Source organism: Suncus etruscus, chromosome 1 (genome assembly GCF_024139225.1).
Source record: "Suncus etruscus isolate mSunEtr1 chromosome 1, mSunEtr1.pri.cur, whole genome shotgun sequence".
Classification (NCBI taxonomy): Eukaryota; Metazoa; Chordata; class Mammalia; order Eulipotyphla; family Soricidae; genus Suncus; species Suncus etruscus.
Window position 1 is genome coordinate 63,609,023 of NC_064848.1, and position 14,823 is coordinate 63,623,845.

Genomic DNA, 14,823 nt, shown 5'->3' on the forward strand with positions numbered 1-14,823 from the left:
GGTAGACACCTCTTATAGTACTCATTGCCATATTGCTTAGTAGTCTAGCTGTGATAATTATGATTATCCTAAAATTCTCCATGCACAATCTAATCCCCAAAGCTTCATTTAGCAAAGTTCAATCCCGCCATTGATGAAGTGCCTAGAAATTAGAAATCTTTTTCCTCTGATGTACGGCCCCATTTTTAAAATTTTTTAAAATTTGGGGCCAGATGGGGCCGGAGAGATAGCATGGAGGTAAGGCGTTTGCCTTTGATGCAGAAGGATGGTGGTTCGAATCCTGGCATCCCATATGGTCCCCTGTGCCTGCCAGGGGCGATTTCTGAGCATAGAGCCAGGAGTGACCCCTGAGTTCTGCCTGGTGTGACACACACACACATACACACACACACACACACACACAAATTGGAAGGCTGGAGAGATAGCATGGAGGTAGGGTGTTTGCCTTGCATGCAGAAGGATGGTGGTTCGAATTTTGGCATCCCATTTGGTCCCCGGAACCTGCCAGGAGCAATTTCTGAGCATAGAGCCAGGAGTAACACCTGAGTGCTGCCAAGTATGACCCAATAACCAAATTTTTTTTAATTTAATTAATTAATAAAAAAATTTTACTGTTTTTTTTTGTTTATTTTTTGGCCACACCCGTTGATGCTCGGGAGTTACTCCTGGCTATGCACTCAGAAATTGCTCCTGGCTTGGGGGGGACCATATGGGACGCCAGAGGATAGAACCGCGGTCCGTCCTAGGCTAGTGCTTGCAAGGCAAATGCCTTACCTCTAGCACCACTGCGCCAGCCCTTATTTATTTTATTTTATTTTATTTCTTTCTTTTCTTTTTTTTTTTGGTTTTTGGGCCACACCTGGCATTGCTCAGGGGTTACTCCTGGCTGTCTGCTCAGAAATAGCTCCTGGCAGGCACGGGGGACCATATGGGACACCGGGATTCGAACCAACCACCTTTGGTCCTGGATCGGCTGCTTGCAAGGCAAACACCGCTGTGTTATCTCTCTGGGCCTTATTTTATTTTATTTCATTTATTTATATTTTAATATGGAACGCTTCACGAATTTGTGTGTCATCCTTGTGCAGGGGCCATGCTAATCTTCTCTGTATCGTTCCAATTTTAGTATATGTGCTACCAAAGCAAGCACTATTTAATTTTTTTTTTTTTTTTTTTTTTTTTTTTGGTTTTTGGGCCACACCCGGTAACGCTCAGGGGTTACTCCTGGCTATGCGCTCAGAAGTTGCTCCTGGCTTGGGGGACCATATGGGACACCGGGGGATCGAACCCGTGGTCCGTCCAAGGATAGCGCAGGCAAGGCAGGCACCTTACCTTTAGCGCCACCGCCCGGCCCTATTTAATTTATTTTTTAAGTGCTCTGACCTATCCTATAAAGGTCAGGTCTCTAACTATAAGCTATAAATAGCTTTCTAATGTCTGTCAATAAATGGGAGTGAACTCCTCTATGTTTCCATAATCTGTATTGTAAATAATCCATGCCTATATTATATATAGCTTCTCATATATTATCCTCCTCTCCCCTGTTAACCACCTTACAAAACTCCTTCTACACACTCACCCCTTCAATCCAGATTCATTATCTCTCCCTATTTAACCCTCTTTGTCCTCAGTTCTTAACTCCTCAGGAACCGAGATCATTCTCCTGCCCCATTAAGCTGCCACCTGCTCCCAAAGTGAAAGGACACCTTCTCAGCCCCCCATCTCTTGCCCTGGCAAGAAGCTGCAGCCACTGCTCCTGCTGACTCATTCTATGTGGCCCCTTTTCTTCCACTGTCCCTCAATGTGGACTGTTGCTTGCTACTGGATTCAGCTACAGAGGGATCCCCTGCTTGAGGACAATACCTGATTCTACACTGATGCAAACCACTTCTAAGACTCCGTAAGACCATAGTGCAGGACAATCAAACCTAAGCGGCTTCTTTCTTGCCTCTTCTGTTCTATCCTCATGGCATCTAGCATGCTTCAAAGCCTTTCTTAGCTCAGTGATTCACTAAATTAGTCTTCAGTTCATATTTCTCTCTAGAAGAAGCACAGATCCGTATGTTGAACCACCCTCTTGACTTCACTGTCTGCTTATCACATGGTTCAAAATATCACATGGAACCAATTACCCCAATGCTGCCCCAACATTAACTCTAGGGCCCCATTGCTAATGACGAACACCACTATCCTGTCCTTCAGGTTTTCTGATAAGGTATCTGCTATATGATCTGGAATCTTCCCTCAACCTAAGGTTCTATATCTAATTAACCATCAAATTCTATCAATTCTATAACATCGTTATTATCAGTTCTATCAGTTACCTCTCTCTAATAGCTTTAAAGTATATTAGATACTTTCAAGTCACCTCATTGATACTTTAGCTCAGTTCGTCTGTCAAATGATCTCTTTCTCTGCCTTATCATTTTTTGTTTTTGTTTGTTTGTTTGTTTGTTTGTCACACCTGGTGACACTCAGGGGTTACTCCTAGCTATGCCCTCAGAAACTGCTCCTAGCCTGGGGGATCATATAGGATTCTGGGGATCGAACTGAGGTCCGTCCTAGGTCAGCTGCGTGCAAGGCAAACACCTTATCACTGCGCTATAGCTCCAGCCTTTCTCTGCCTTATCTTTTTTTTTTTTTTTTGGTTTTTGGGCCACACCCGGCAGTGCTCAGGGGTTACTCCTGGCTATCTGCTCAGAAATAGCTCCTGGCAGGCACGGGGTACCATATGGGACACCGGAAACGAACCAACCACCTTTGGTCCTGGATCGGCTGCTTGCAAGGCAAACACCGCTGTGTTACCTCTCCGGGCCCGACTCTCTGCCTTATCTTTAAGACACATTTTCTACCCTATAGTTTGAGTCTTCTTTCTTTCTTTCTTTCTCTTTCTTCTTTCTTTCTTTCTTTCTTTCTTTCTTCTTTTCTTTCTTTCTTTCTTTCTTTCTTCTTTCTTTCTTTCTTTCTTTCTTTCTTTCTTTCTTTCTTCTTTCTTTCTTTCTTTCTTTCTTTTTTCTTTCTTTCTTTCTTTTCTTCTCTTTCTTTCTCTTTTCTTTCCTTCTTCTTTCTTTCTTTTCTTTTTTCTTTCCTTTCTTTCTTTCTTTCTTCTTTTTTCTTTCTTTTCTTTTCTTTCTTCTTCTTCTTCCTTCTTCTTCTTCTTCCTTCCTTCCTTCCTTCCTTCCTTCCTTCCTTCCTTCCTCCTTCCTTCCTTCCTTCCTCCTTCCTTCCTTCCTTCCTTCCTTCCTTCCTTCCTTCTCCTTCCTTCCTTCCTCCTTCCTCCTTCCTTCCTTCCTCCTTCCTTCCTTCCTATCCTTCCTTCCTTCCTTCCTTCCTTCCTTCCTTCCTTCCTTCCTTCCTTCCTCCTTCCTTCCTTCCTTCCTTCCTTCCTTTCCTTTCTTTTCTTCTTATTATCTTGTTTTTTTTGATCACACCCGCAGCGCTCAGAGGTTACTCTTGCTCTATGCTCAAAAATCACTCCTGGCAGGCTCGGGGGACCATATGGGATGCCAGGATTAGAACCACCATCCTTCTGCATGCAAGACAAGTGCCCTACCTCCACGTTAATTCTCTGGCCCTTGAGTCACCTTCTAAACAATGTTTACAGTGTCAGGTCCTGTGTAAAATACAGGAAACCCTTTTTCACTGCTTTCAGGAAAAGTACAAGCATTCTGGCATGACTTTGGTTTTGTTTTTTTTGGGCCACATTTGGCAGTGCTCAGGCTTCCTCCTGGCTTGTGCTCAGGGATCACATAGGGTACCAGAATACAACTTTTATTGGCTGCATGCAAGGCAAGCTCCTTACCCACTGTATTCTCTCTCCAGTCTCTGGTTTCCATTTAAAAGGCCATTTATTGAGCTGATCCCCATTTTCCTCAGACTCCCCACTTTCTTTGCACTTTCTTTCACTCCCAATCTAGTGCTTCTTTTTGCCTCTCTTTCCTCCATACTTCTATTTTCCCTCCACCTACACACACACACACACACACACACACACACACACACACACACACAAAATGTCTTAAACTCACTAAGTTTTTATCTTTGGATCTTCTACATGCTTTTCTTTCTGATTACATGTTTCTACCCTCTTTGTTGGACCAACTCTTTCTAACACCATTCAGAAACCACCAAAAATGTCAACTCCTTCCAAAAGATTTTATTCAGGGTCCAGAGAGTTTGTGCACCAGAACAGCAATTGCCCTTGCAAGTAGTTGACTTAAATTCCACCCCTGGAATCCTAATATATATATAATATTTTTTTCTTTTTTGATTTTTGGGTCACAACCAGCAGTGCTCAGGGGCCACTCCTGGCTCTAACACTCAGAAATCTCTCTTGGCAGGCTCTGGACCATATGGATGCCGGATTAAGAACCACCATCTTTCTGCATGCAAGGCAAATGCCCTACCTCCATGCTACTCTCTGGCCCCTCGCCCCTCGCCCCTGGCTCCGAGTCCCACCAGGAGTGATGCCTCTCAGTGCAGAGCCTGGATAGACACTATATATCTAATTAACGCAATTCCTTAGTTTTAGGAAGTGCAGCATGGTATATGAAATGCTGAAATATGGAAAATGAGGTGAGGGATCTTTGGAACTCTATGCTCTCTTTGCAATTGTGCTATAAATATTTAATATGTCTAAACTCTTTTGCTATAGCTTGTTTTTTTGGCTTCTGTGTGTTCAGAAAACCTGTGCCTGCTGATATCTATGCCAGATCACTTGACACACTCTCTTCCTCTATTTACAGACCTGTCTACTGCACTGAGAGAGGAAAGTAATTGTATGACTTACTCATTTTTGTTTTCCTATAGCTACCACAGTGCTTAGCAAATGGAACTCCAATATAACCCAAAGAAATGCCTATTGCCAAGTACACTGTTCTGGGGGGACAGTAACAAAACCTTTACTGTGGAGCAAACTTGAAATTATAGACCTGGAAAAACAAACCTACAAGTCTTTTTTTGCTATTTTCATATCTATCTCTCAGCATAAGGAAGGAGTGGTAGTGAAGGCTAATTAGAGTGGGGGTTTGCCTCTGTATCACAGGTATCCATCCACTCACTCACCATGTCTGTTTCCAGAAGATCACATGCCATGTCTTCCTCTACAGACAAAGGGCACTGAGCCAGAGGAGGTGAGTTAGTTCAGTCTAGGAGCCTTGAAGCTTCTGGCACATCCCAGGAGGGTGTGGACACTATGTCAAGGGCACAAAGACCAATTAGGGTGGAGAACATAAGATCCAGCTGGAAGAAGAGTGACACCATCGGGAGATGAATCAGTCTCCTGTTTAGCGATTCTGGTCCTAGGTCCTTCATTAGTGCTCAGGGTAACTTTGGCTAGGTGACCTTCCTCTTTGTGGCTCTAGTATCCATGTTTGTGAAATGAGGACTGGATTGGCTGCTCTACAAAGTCCTTTTCTGGATTGGTGCTCTGGATAACTGTGATCTACCTGAAGACTGTGACCAGCAGTGGAAGGACGCAGGTAAGTGTGTGTCAGGAACATGGGGTAGCAGAGCCTCTGGCACAATCATTTCTGGTCAGCAGCGTCCTTCAGCCAAAAGAAGGACAGAGACTTGCAAATGTCGCCCTAGAAATAGACTAAGGAGACATCAAGAGGTCACCTATCCTCTCTCTCTCTCTCTCACCTCTCGTCTCTCTCTCTCTCTCTCTCTCTCATCCCTCCCTCCCACCCTCCCCCCTCCCTCCCTCCCTCCTTTCTTTCTTTCTTTCTTTCTTTCTTTCTTTCTTTCTTTTTTCTTTTTTCTTTCTTTCTTTCTTTCTTTCTTTCTTTCTTCTTTCTTCCTTTCTTTCTTTCGTTCTTTCTTTCTTTCTTTCTTCTTTCTTTCTTTTTCTCTGTCTGTTTCTTTTTCTTTCTTTCTTTATTTCTTTCCTTTCTATCTTCTTTCTTCCTTTCTTTCTTTCTTCTTTCTTCCTTCCTTTCCTTCCTCCTTCTTCCTTCTTCTTCTTCCTTCTTCTTCTTCCTTCCTTCCTTCCTTCCTTCCTTCCTTTCCTTCCTTCCTTCCTTCCTTCCTTCCTTCCTTCCTTCCTTCCTTCCTTCCTTCCTTCCTTCCTTCCTTCTTCCTTCCTCCTTCCTTCCTTCCTTCCTGTTTTTGGTCTGTGTTCAGTACTACAAAGGACCATGTCAGGATCTATGCTTGGGAGTCACTTCTGAAAGTGTTTTGGGGGACCATGTGGTGCTAGGAAACAAACTCAGGCCTTCTGATGCAAAGCATGTACCTTGGCATGTGAACTATCTTTCTAGTAATTTTCACTTAATAAAATGGTTCTTTTTAGGAGAAAATGATGCATATTGACCAATAGTTTTGATTATTTCCATTGCACCAAAATTCCAGCAAGAAAGAGAATCAAAGAACTGGCTGGGAAAAACATGATAGTCATTAAGTGTTATTGAATAGAATTGTAACTGAATGAATCGAGATAATTTGGCATTTGAAACTATGAAAACTATAAAGTCTTGAAATCCAGTATAGACTTAGCTAAGTAAATATTTCTGGTGTATTATCTTTTATTTAAGTACATTATTTTATTAAGTCAATATTAAAGGAGAGAGTCCCATAAAGTAAAGGATGGTAAGTGACACTCCTGCTCGAGAGAGGGTGACTCCTGGTGGAGAGTACTAGAAATCTAGTTTATTTTACCATTTTTGTGATAGTTGGAAAGGATGGAGATTTGCGTCAAACTCCTGGCTCTGTGCTTTGTAATGCTTGGTAATGTAGTACCTGGTTTAGAACTTGGGCTTCCTGCAAAGCATGCATTCTTCCCACTGATCTCTCTTTCTCTTTTTTCCTTCCTCTCTCTTTCCTTCCCTCTCTCCTTACCTTCTTCCATTTTATTTTAAAACTTTAAAGGTATGTCACTGGCTTTGATAATTACATTAAAAGATTAATTGGGAAGTGCAAGAAAAACACATATTTGCAAGGTTGTAAATGTCATCATCAATCATTGCTAGTTACAGAAGGTCTATATTAGAGGACTTAAATTAGAAAAGAGTATTATGATTCTTAATAATCTGGGAAGATTCTTCTTTTCTACTGTACACTGGTATCAGAATTTCTGAGAGGCAGTTAGAAATGGCTGAAATTTATGCCCTGGGTATGCAGAGGCAAATAAACTCGTGTCTTAGAAGATGCCTCTCAAGGCTCCTGTTTGTGTCAATCACAAGTTTCCACTACTACTCAGAAAAATACTTGGATTCAGGAAAGGTTAATGACAGTTAACCTCATAAAGGGTTTGGATTTGCAGCATAGTGAAGAAGTTTCTGGCCAAATAGTGTAAAGAAGTTTCATGCTTCACCATGAGTGGAAAGGTGAGCCAGGGCCATGAGAACCCCACCTGAAAGAGGAATCTGTGACATTTGGAGAGAATTCATGAAATGGATCAATTTTTAGCTCCCCAGGAAGAGGAACGCAAATGCAAAAATGTTTGTAGTTGAGTGCATGAAGCATTTACTCTGGACCCAGCATGATTCTACATCATAGCGATTACAGCCAGAACTAGGTTCATAATTCTCATCCGCAGCCTCTGAGATGGGCTCATTTGTCTTCACTTCCAAAATAGGAAACTTGGGTACAGAGGATAATTAATGATTCCTTTGCTGCCTTGAGGAGGGTGACTGAGTGTGGAAACATTGCCTTCTCCTGTGGAATTACCCCCGAGAATGCACTTGGAACCTGAATAAGATTATCAGGAACAATGAAATTGATGTTTCTTGATGTTTGGGGGAGTAAAAACACTGCTGCTTATGTGACCCTCATTCATAAGTGGAAGGAAACAAAGATTTGGGGGAGGAGACTTTTTCTTATGTCCTTTTACCTCGCTGTGTTCTCTCTGTGTCTGGGTTGTATGTACTGTACTGCTGTGGTTAAATCAATATCACAAGCTCTTTGGCTGTAAGGGACTTAGTCAGATTTTTGATTCAGGGGTACCATGGGGGCTGTTTGAACCTTTGCACCACCTCTTCCCTTTGGGTACAGATAGAGATCAGGAAGATTACCAGTCACTACTTGACATTTATTGGGGGTTTCATAGGAACCCCCATAGGTCATAGTCAAAATTCAAAGAGGTGGGCCCGGAGAGATAGCACAGCGGTGTTTGCCTTGCAAGCAGCCGATCCAGGACCTAAGGTGGTTGGTTCGAATCCCGGTGTTCCATATGGTCCCCTGTGCCTGCCAGGAGCTATTTCTGAGTAACCCCTGAGCACCACCGGGTGTGGGCCCCCCCAAAAAAAAAACCAAAAAAAAAATTCAAAGGGGTGCGAAGAAGAGGAAGGCATCAAAAACACTGACTAGGGTTTGCTGTTAGGAGTCCTTGCTTCAAAGCTCTCATTTTATGTAATAAAACCAGGCCAGCTCTGGCTCCCACTTTCCCAAACATAAAAGAGCTAAAGATCAGTGAACCAGTTAATGAGAGATACTGAAAGAGTGGGGCTTCTTCAAGGAAAGTTTTGCCACAAAGCTGCTATTTCAGGATGACTCTGGTCATGGTTTTGGTGAGTCAGTTTTACCAGATACAGAGGACCCAAGGCTCATGAGAACATCTGTGTGGAAGGCATGGGGGACCACATGAGATGCTGAGGATTGAACCGAGGTCGACCACATGCAAGGCAAATGCCCTACCCACTGTTCTGTCATTCCAACTCTCATAAAATAATCTTTTTTTTTTTGGTTTTTGGGCCACACCCAGTAACGCTCAGGGGTTACTCCTGGCTATGTGCTCAGAAGTTGCTCCTGGCTTGGGGGACCATATGGGACACCGGGGGATCGAACCGTGGTCCGTCCAAGGTTAGCGCAGGCAAGGCAGGCACCTTACCTTTAGCGCCACCGCCCGGCCCCCTCATAAAATAATCTTACTAGACCTTTAAATATCAGAATCAGACCATTTCTCTCCCCTCCACTACTGCTTCTCTGGTTCAAATCTCTTTCACCTGGCTAATGGATGGTTGCAGAAACTTCCTGTAGGTCTTTGCCTTCTTCAGTTCTGTCCTCATTGAAGCTGTTTAACTGCTCCTATTAACATGCAGGCTCATGAGCTGGAGCAATAGCACAGTGGTAGAATGTTTGCTTTGCATGCAGCCAATAGTGGATGGACCCTGGTTCGATTCCTGGCATCCCATATGGTTCCCCGATCCTGCCAGGAGTGATTTCTAAATGCAGAGACAAGAGTAACCCTTGACCACTGCCTGATGTGATAAAAACAAACAAACAAACAAAGAACAACAACAAAAAACAAAACAAAACAAAGAAAAAACATGTAATCTCAGAATTCTCTCAGTCTTCCATGGGACTCAAAGTAGAAATCAAAGGTTTGTTTTGATAATGCCAAAGGCTTTTCAAGGGCCTTTCTTTCCTGAGCTTTCCCTTGAATTCACAAACCTTGAATTTACTTTTTCTTTTTAAAGTTTGGGGTGAAGGGTTAGCTGGTGACCACTTCTGGCATTGCTCAGGGATTACTCCTGGTTCTGTGCTCAGTAATCACTCCTGACGGGGCTCAGGGGATTATTTGTAGTGCCAGAAGTGGAATCCAAGTCTACAGTATGCAATGCAGACACTCTATGCATTGTACTATCTCTCTGGTCCACTCATCTAATCCTTGGGTTGCAGACACTCTTACATACAGGGAAAGTGGCACCATCTTCTAGGACAAACCCATTTGGCAGCCATCAAATTCTTAAGACTTAAAATTTTCCCCAAGCTTAAGAATCACTATCTGGAGGAAGACTAACACTTGCAAAATCCAGTTTAAAGAAGGGATTTGTTCACATTATAAAATGATTTGGAAAAAATCTTTTATTTGATGGAAATGTCTTGTGTGTTTTTGCAATGTAATGAAATTGATGAAATTAAATATGCACAGTGGTTTTAGAATACTTTTTGTAACCAAATCTATCAGCTCTAAAGAGATTCAAAGTAAATCTCACACAATTATATCTAAGTGTAGCAAAAAGGTTGATGTCTCCAGTTTTTATTTCAAATAATATAAGACTTGTATTCATCACTCTGGGCTATGTATGTAGGCATTGTGTTTGAAACATTTTGGATCTGTTACAAGGCAAAGGGACTAACAGAGCTCAGTTCTTGTAAGCCCTGGATGTCAATGTTTTGTGAGCTTATCTCTCTTTACCTCTTATCTTATAATTTTTTTCCCACAAATCTAGTTTTAATAAAACTGGAAACAGTGATTCTTTTAGCCAAGGATACCTGTGTGAAGCAGATGAGTCTGGATCTTGGGATTATTTTTTTGGTTTTGTTTTATTTTGGGGTCATACCTGGTAGTACTCTGGGCTTACTTCTAGTTCTACATTCAAGGATCACTCTTAGGATGCCAGGTATAGAACCTGGGTCAGCCACATGCATGGCAAGTGCCTTACCTGTTGTGCTTTTTGGCCTATAAATCTAGGTTTTGAATGCCTAAGATGCCATACTTTCCATTCTCTGCTCTTCCCATTCTCAGCTCCAGTATGGATATACCTCCAAGTTTCAGTCTCATATTTTTGGCCATTTAGAGGTCTGGAGACTTTGACCTATATCCCTAGGGTGTACAGTAGATATGTCAGATAACCATTATTGACTGCAAAGTAAATATTAATTATTATTAACACCATCAGCTTCTGTCTGGGTTCCTGGCCCAGAGAGAGAGCTTATTCACTCCAGGAGGGCTCAATGGGAGTTCAAGCCTACCCTGCAGCAGTGCTCCAGAAGTGCTTTGTGTGTAGGAATCGGGTCACTGTGCTCAGTCTTAGAAGAATGTGGTTTGTCCTTCGTGAACCCAGAGGATAGAACAAAACCAGTAGGAGGTAGATATTAGCACACAAGTAGGAAAAACATGGCTAATTAAGGCAGTTCAACTTTGGAACCAGTTACTGGAAAATTCAGGAGCTCTTCCCTGTCATGGTAAATTTTAAGCCAAGCAAAGGTCTGAATGGATTTAGATATTCAGATAACTGATGGATTGTTGTCTTGGGCTGGGCATTCTGTTAAATGCTGGAGGATCCCAATTAGTGTTTTGTTTTTTTTTAACTTCACCTATGTAAAAAAGCAAGTACTGTGCTCTTAGTGATTTTCTGTTCTGCAAAGAAGGCTATCTTCATCCACTTGTCCACCTTTCTACCCATCTATCCACTCAAACAATGATTATCAAGAATGTACCTTAATGTACCCTCATAGACAAATGTATGACATAGGATGCAGCAGGAAACCAATGAAAGGTGTTTGCTTCTTACAGGTGTTAGATAAGAATGACAATGGGAATTCTCAACATATGAATTTAATATTCTCCTTTGAGAATGAAATTAGGAAAAGTTATTCTGAAGCAAATAAAATCAGTAGGCTAATGGGGATGCAATTATAACTTAAGAAAGCTTAAGTAGAACAAATTGCACCATCCTTTGACAACTGTGACAACCATGGAAGTTAAAGGGGTTGGAGCTGCCCAGAGCTAGAAGACCAGGAATGGGAGGTGACTTTCTGACTTTACTGTCTCGGGGCATAAACTGAAGACAGGAACAGAACTCAGAGAATCTATTGATGTCATTCACTCCAGTGCTTTCAAATGTTCCCCATCTCTTCTACTGGCCAACTTCTCTCTTTGGATTTTATTTAAATGTAACTTTCCTGGAAACCTCATCTGTATGCTCACAGATTATGTAACTTCTCTAGGGAACTGCTAAAGGTCTGGTACTTATGAAATTGTTTTAGCCACTGTTTTCCCCACTAGATTGGCAGCTGCATGCAATCCCATTTGCTCATGTATCCCAATGCCTGGCAGGTAGAGGCATTGAGAAAATATTGGTAAAATGACCAGATACATAAAATAAAAAACTGAATGAATACATATCCCCCCAAAGATCTTCCTATTAGGGAAGAATTATTTGAGTTGAGAAATGACTTTTGTTTTTCTTGGAAATCTTGGAGATTTCACTTTTAGGAAAGGATAATAACTTTTTTTTTTTTTTGTGGCCACACCTGGCAGTGCTCAGGGGTTACTCCTGGCTCCACACTCAGAAATTGCTCCTGGCAGGTTTGGGGGACCATATGGGACACCGTGATTCCAACTGATGACCTTCTGCATGAAAGGCAAACGCCTTACCTCCATGCTATCTCTCCAGTCCCTAAGGATAATAACTTAAAGAAGAATTTGTGATTAAATAAAAATGACTTGAGTAATACCAACTATAGAAGTAGTGTTAGAAGACAGAATTCCTAACTTGAGACTTGAATCAAGGATGGGATTTGTGGAGCTAAGGGGTGGGGAATTAGGCTTCCTCTCCTATTGATGGATTTTAAGAAATCCGTCGATAGTAAATTGGAATTAAGAATATGTGTTGGGGCCGGGCGGTGGCGCTAAAGGTAAGGTGCCTGCCTTGCCTGCGCTAGCCTTGGACGGACCACGGTTCGATCCCCTGGTGTCCCATATGGTCCCCCAAGCCAGGAGCAACTTCTGAGCACATAGCCAGGAGTAACCCCTGAGCGTTACTGGGTGTGGCCCAAAAACCAAAAAAAAAAAAAAAGAATATGTGTTGACGGGGCCCAGAAGGTGGCGCTAGAGGTAAGGTGTCTGCCTTGCAAGTGCTAGCCAAGGAAGGACCAGGGTTCGATTCCCCGGCGCGCATAGCCAGGAGTAACCCCTGAGCATCAAACGGATGTGACCCAAAAAAACAAAAACAAAAACAAAAAAACAAACAAACAAAAAAAACAAAACAAAAAAAGAATATGTGTTGGGAGGAATGGCACATAACATGGCAGGCAGTCTGGGGTGTCCATTAGATAAAAAAGAATAAGGAGTTTGGATTTGATCATCTGTTGTCAGATTTTACTACAGAGGGAATCTCTGGAGAAGTCAATCTCTTATGTAGGGTTCCTAAGGAAATAACATGAACAATGACAAGAATTGACTACAGGAGAAGGTCTGGTGCCTGTCTTTGTATAGGCCTTCACCATGTAGTATATCTTCAGTGATCTCAGATGGCCCAGGTTTTTGCCCTTTGGTGGTCAGGCTCAGAGACTGGATTAGTCAATACTCCATAGTAGATCAAAGCTTGGGGATAGCCAGATTAACACAATAGATAGGGCATTTGCCTTGCACATGACTGATACTGGTTCAACCCCTGACATTATTTTTATTTTTGGGGGGTCACACCTGGCAGCACTCAGGGGTTACTCCTGGCTCTATGCTCAGAAATCGCTTCTCGCAGGCTCTGGGAACCATATGGGATGCCGGCATTTGAACTACCGTCCTTCTGCATGCAAGGCAAATGCCCAACCTCCATGCTATCTCTCCCCATCCCAATCCCTGGCATTCTAGATGGTTCCCTGTGCACCACCAGGAGTAATCCCTGAGCACTGCTGGGTTTGGCTGGCAACATAAACAAAACCTATTTACACTCTTTAAACTAACTGAGGTAACATTAGTTACTCAAATTACTCAATTAACATTAGTTAATTAAAAACATTAAAAATAGGGGACAGGGAGCTAGCTCACAGGACTAGTGTACAGGCAGGAAGTCCAGGTTTAATCCCCAGCACCACATGATTCCCTGAGCACTACCTAGAGTGACCCTTATGACACTGAGCTGAAATAGCCCCTGAGTACTCCTGTGTGTAGCCATCCCCAGATAGAAACTAAAAGCACAGGCTTTGGAGATAGCTCAAAGGCTTGTGCACATGTTTTGCATGCTCAAGGCCTGGACTCCATCCCTGGAACTGCATAGTGCCTGAGCACTGCTTAGTTTTAAGCATGGAGTCAGCTGGTAGCTTTTGAGTACTGCCGGATGTGCCTTCCCCCACAAAAATAACAACAACCAAAAAACACTAAAAGGACATTGGTGGTGGGAATGGTGTTGAAACATTGTATGCCTAAAACAACTGTGTTGTGTATGTAAACATTTTAATGGGATTATTATGTTACTGACCCTACCCTGATCGGTGATTGTGCCCTACCCTAGAGTATGACCTGGCATTCTGCTCCCACCCTAGGGTGGTACCTGATTCTGCTCCCACCATTGGGTGGTACCTGATCTCACCATTGGGTGGTACCTGATTCTGGGGCATAAAAGCAAGGGTCTGTGGAAGGCGAGGGACTTTTTTCCTGTGGCCTATTCTTAGGCCTTTTGGCTTCGGCCTCTACGGAATAAAGAGCTGTTTTCTTCGGAAGCCTGACTGCCTGTTGGCTTTCTTCCCGCCGCATTCACCTCAGAACCGCCGACTGAACAGGGTAACAGGCGCGTGGTCCGAGCTGGAGGAGAAAGGTCTCATCCTCCATTCCTCCTTCAGTCAACCTCTTCAGGGGCTGACTTGCAACACAACTGTATTAAGAACAACATTATCAGTCATGGTGTCTCAATAAAGATTTCTGAGGGGAAAAAAGAAGTCATAATCAGGAATCAAGTTTACTAATTTGCAATAAGAACCACAATAAAAATTGTGTAAAGTGCCCATGGGCTTCCTCTCTAATGACTGGTTTATTACACTTCCTGCTCCATGGATCCGCAAGGGAAGCCACTACTTCAGATTGGTCTATGAGCTTGGAGTTAGGGCAAGGGGAAACAATTAAAAGGATGTTCAGAGACTTCAGTGACTGAGACCTCTATAATAGGAAGATACTTGTCACCAGGAGTACCTAGCTCTTATTTTTGTCTTGTTTTATTTTCTTGGGCCACACCTGGGCTCAGGGCTTACTGTGTTCAGGGTCTGTGTTCAAGGGCACTCCTGGCTGGGCTCAGGAGACCATATGGAGTTCGGGAATCAAATCCAGGTCAGCTGTGTGCAAGGCAAGTGCCTTACCCATGATACTATCTCTCCAGCCTTTTG

General features: G+C 42.8%; 1 non-coding gene across 1 annotated transcript; it reads right to left on the reverse strand.

Moving 5' to 3' along the window:
• Window positions 1–1,043: 1,043 nt before the first annotated feature.
• On the reverse strand, window positions 1,044–1,150 carry LOC125996839 (U6 spliceosomal RNA). Its single transcript, XR_007491509.1, has one exon. It is a non-coding gene; the product is annotated as a U6 spliceosomal RNA (small nuclear RNA).
• Between the last annotated feature and the right edge of the window lie 13,673 nt (window positions 1,151–14,823).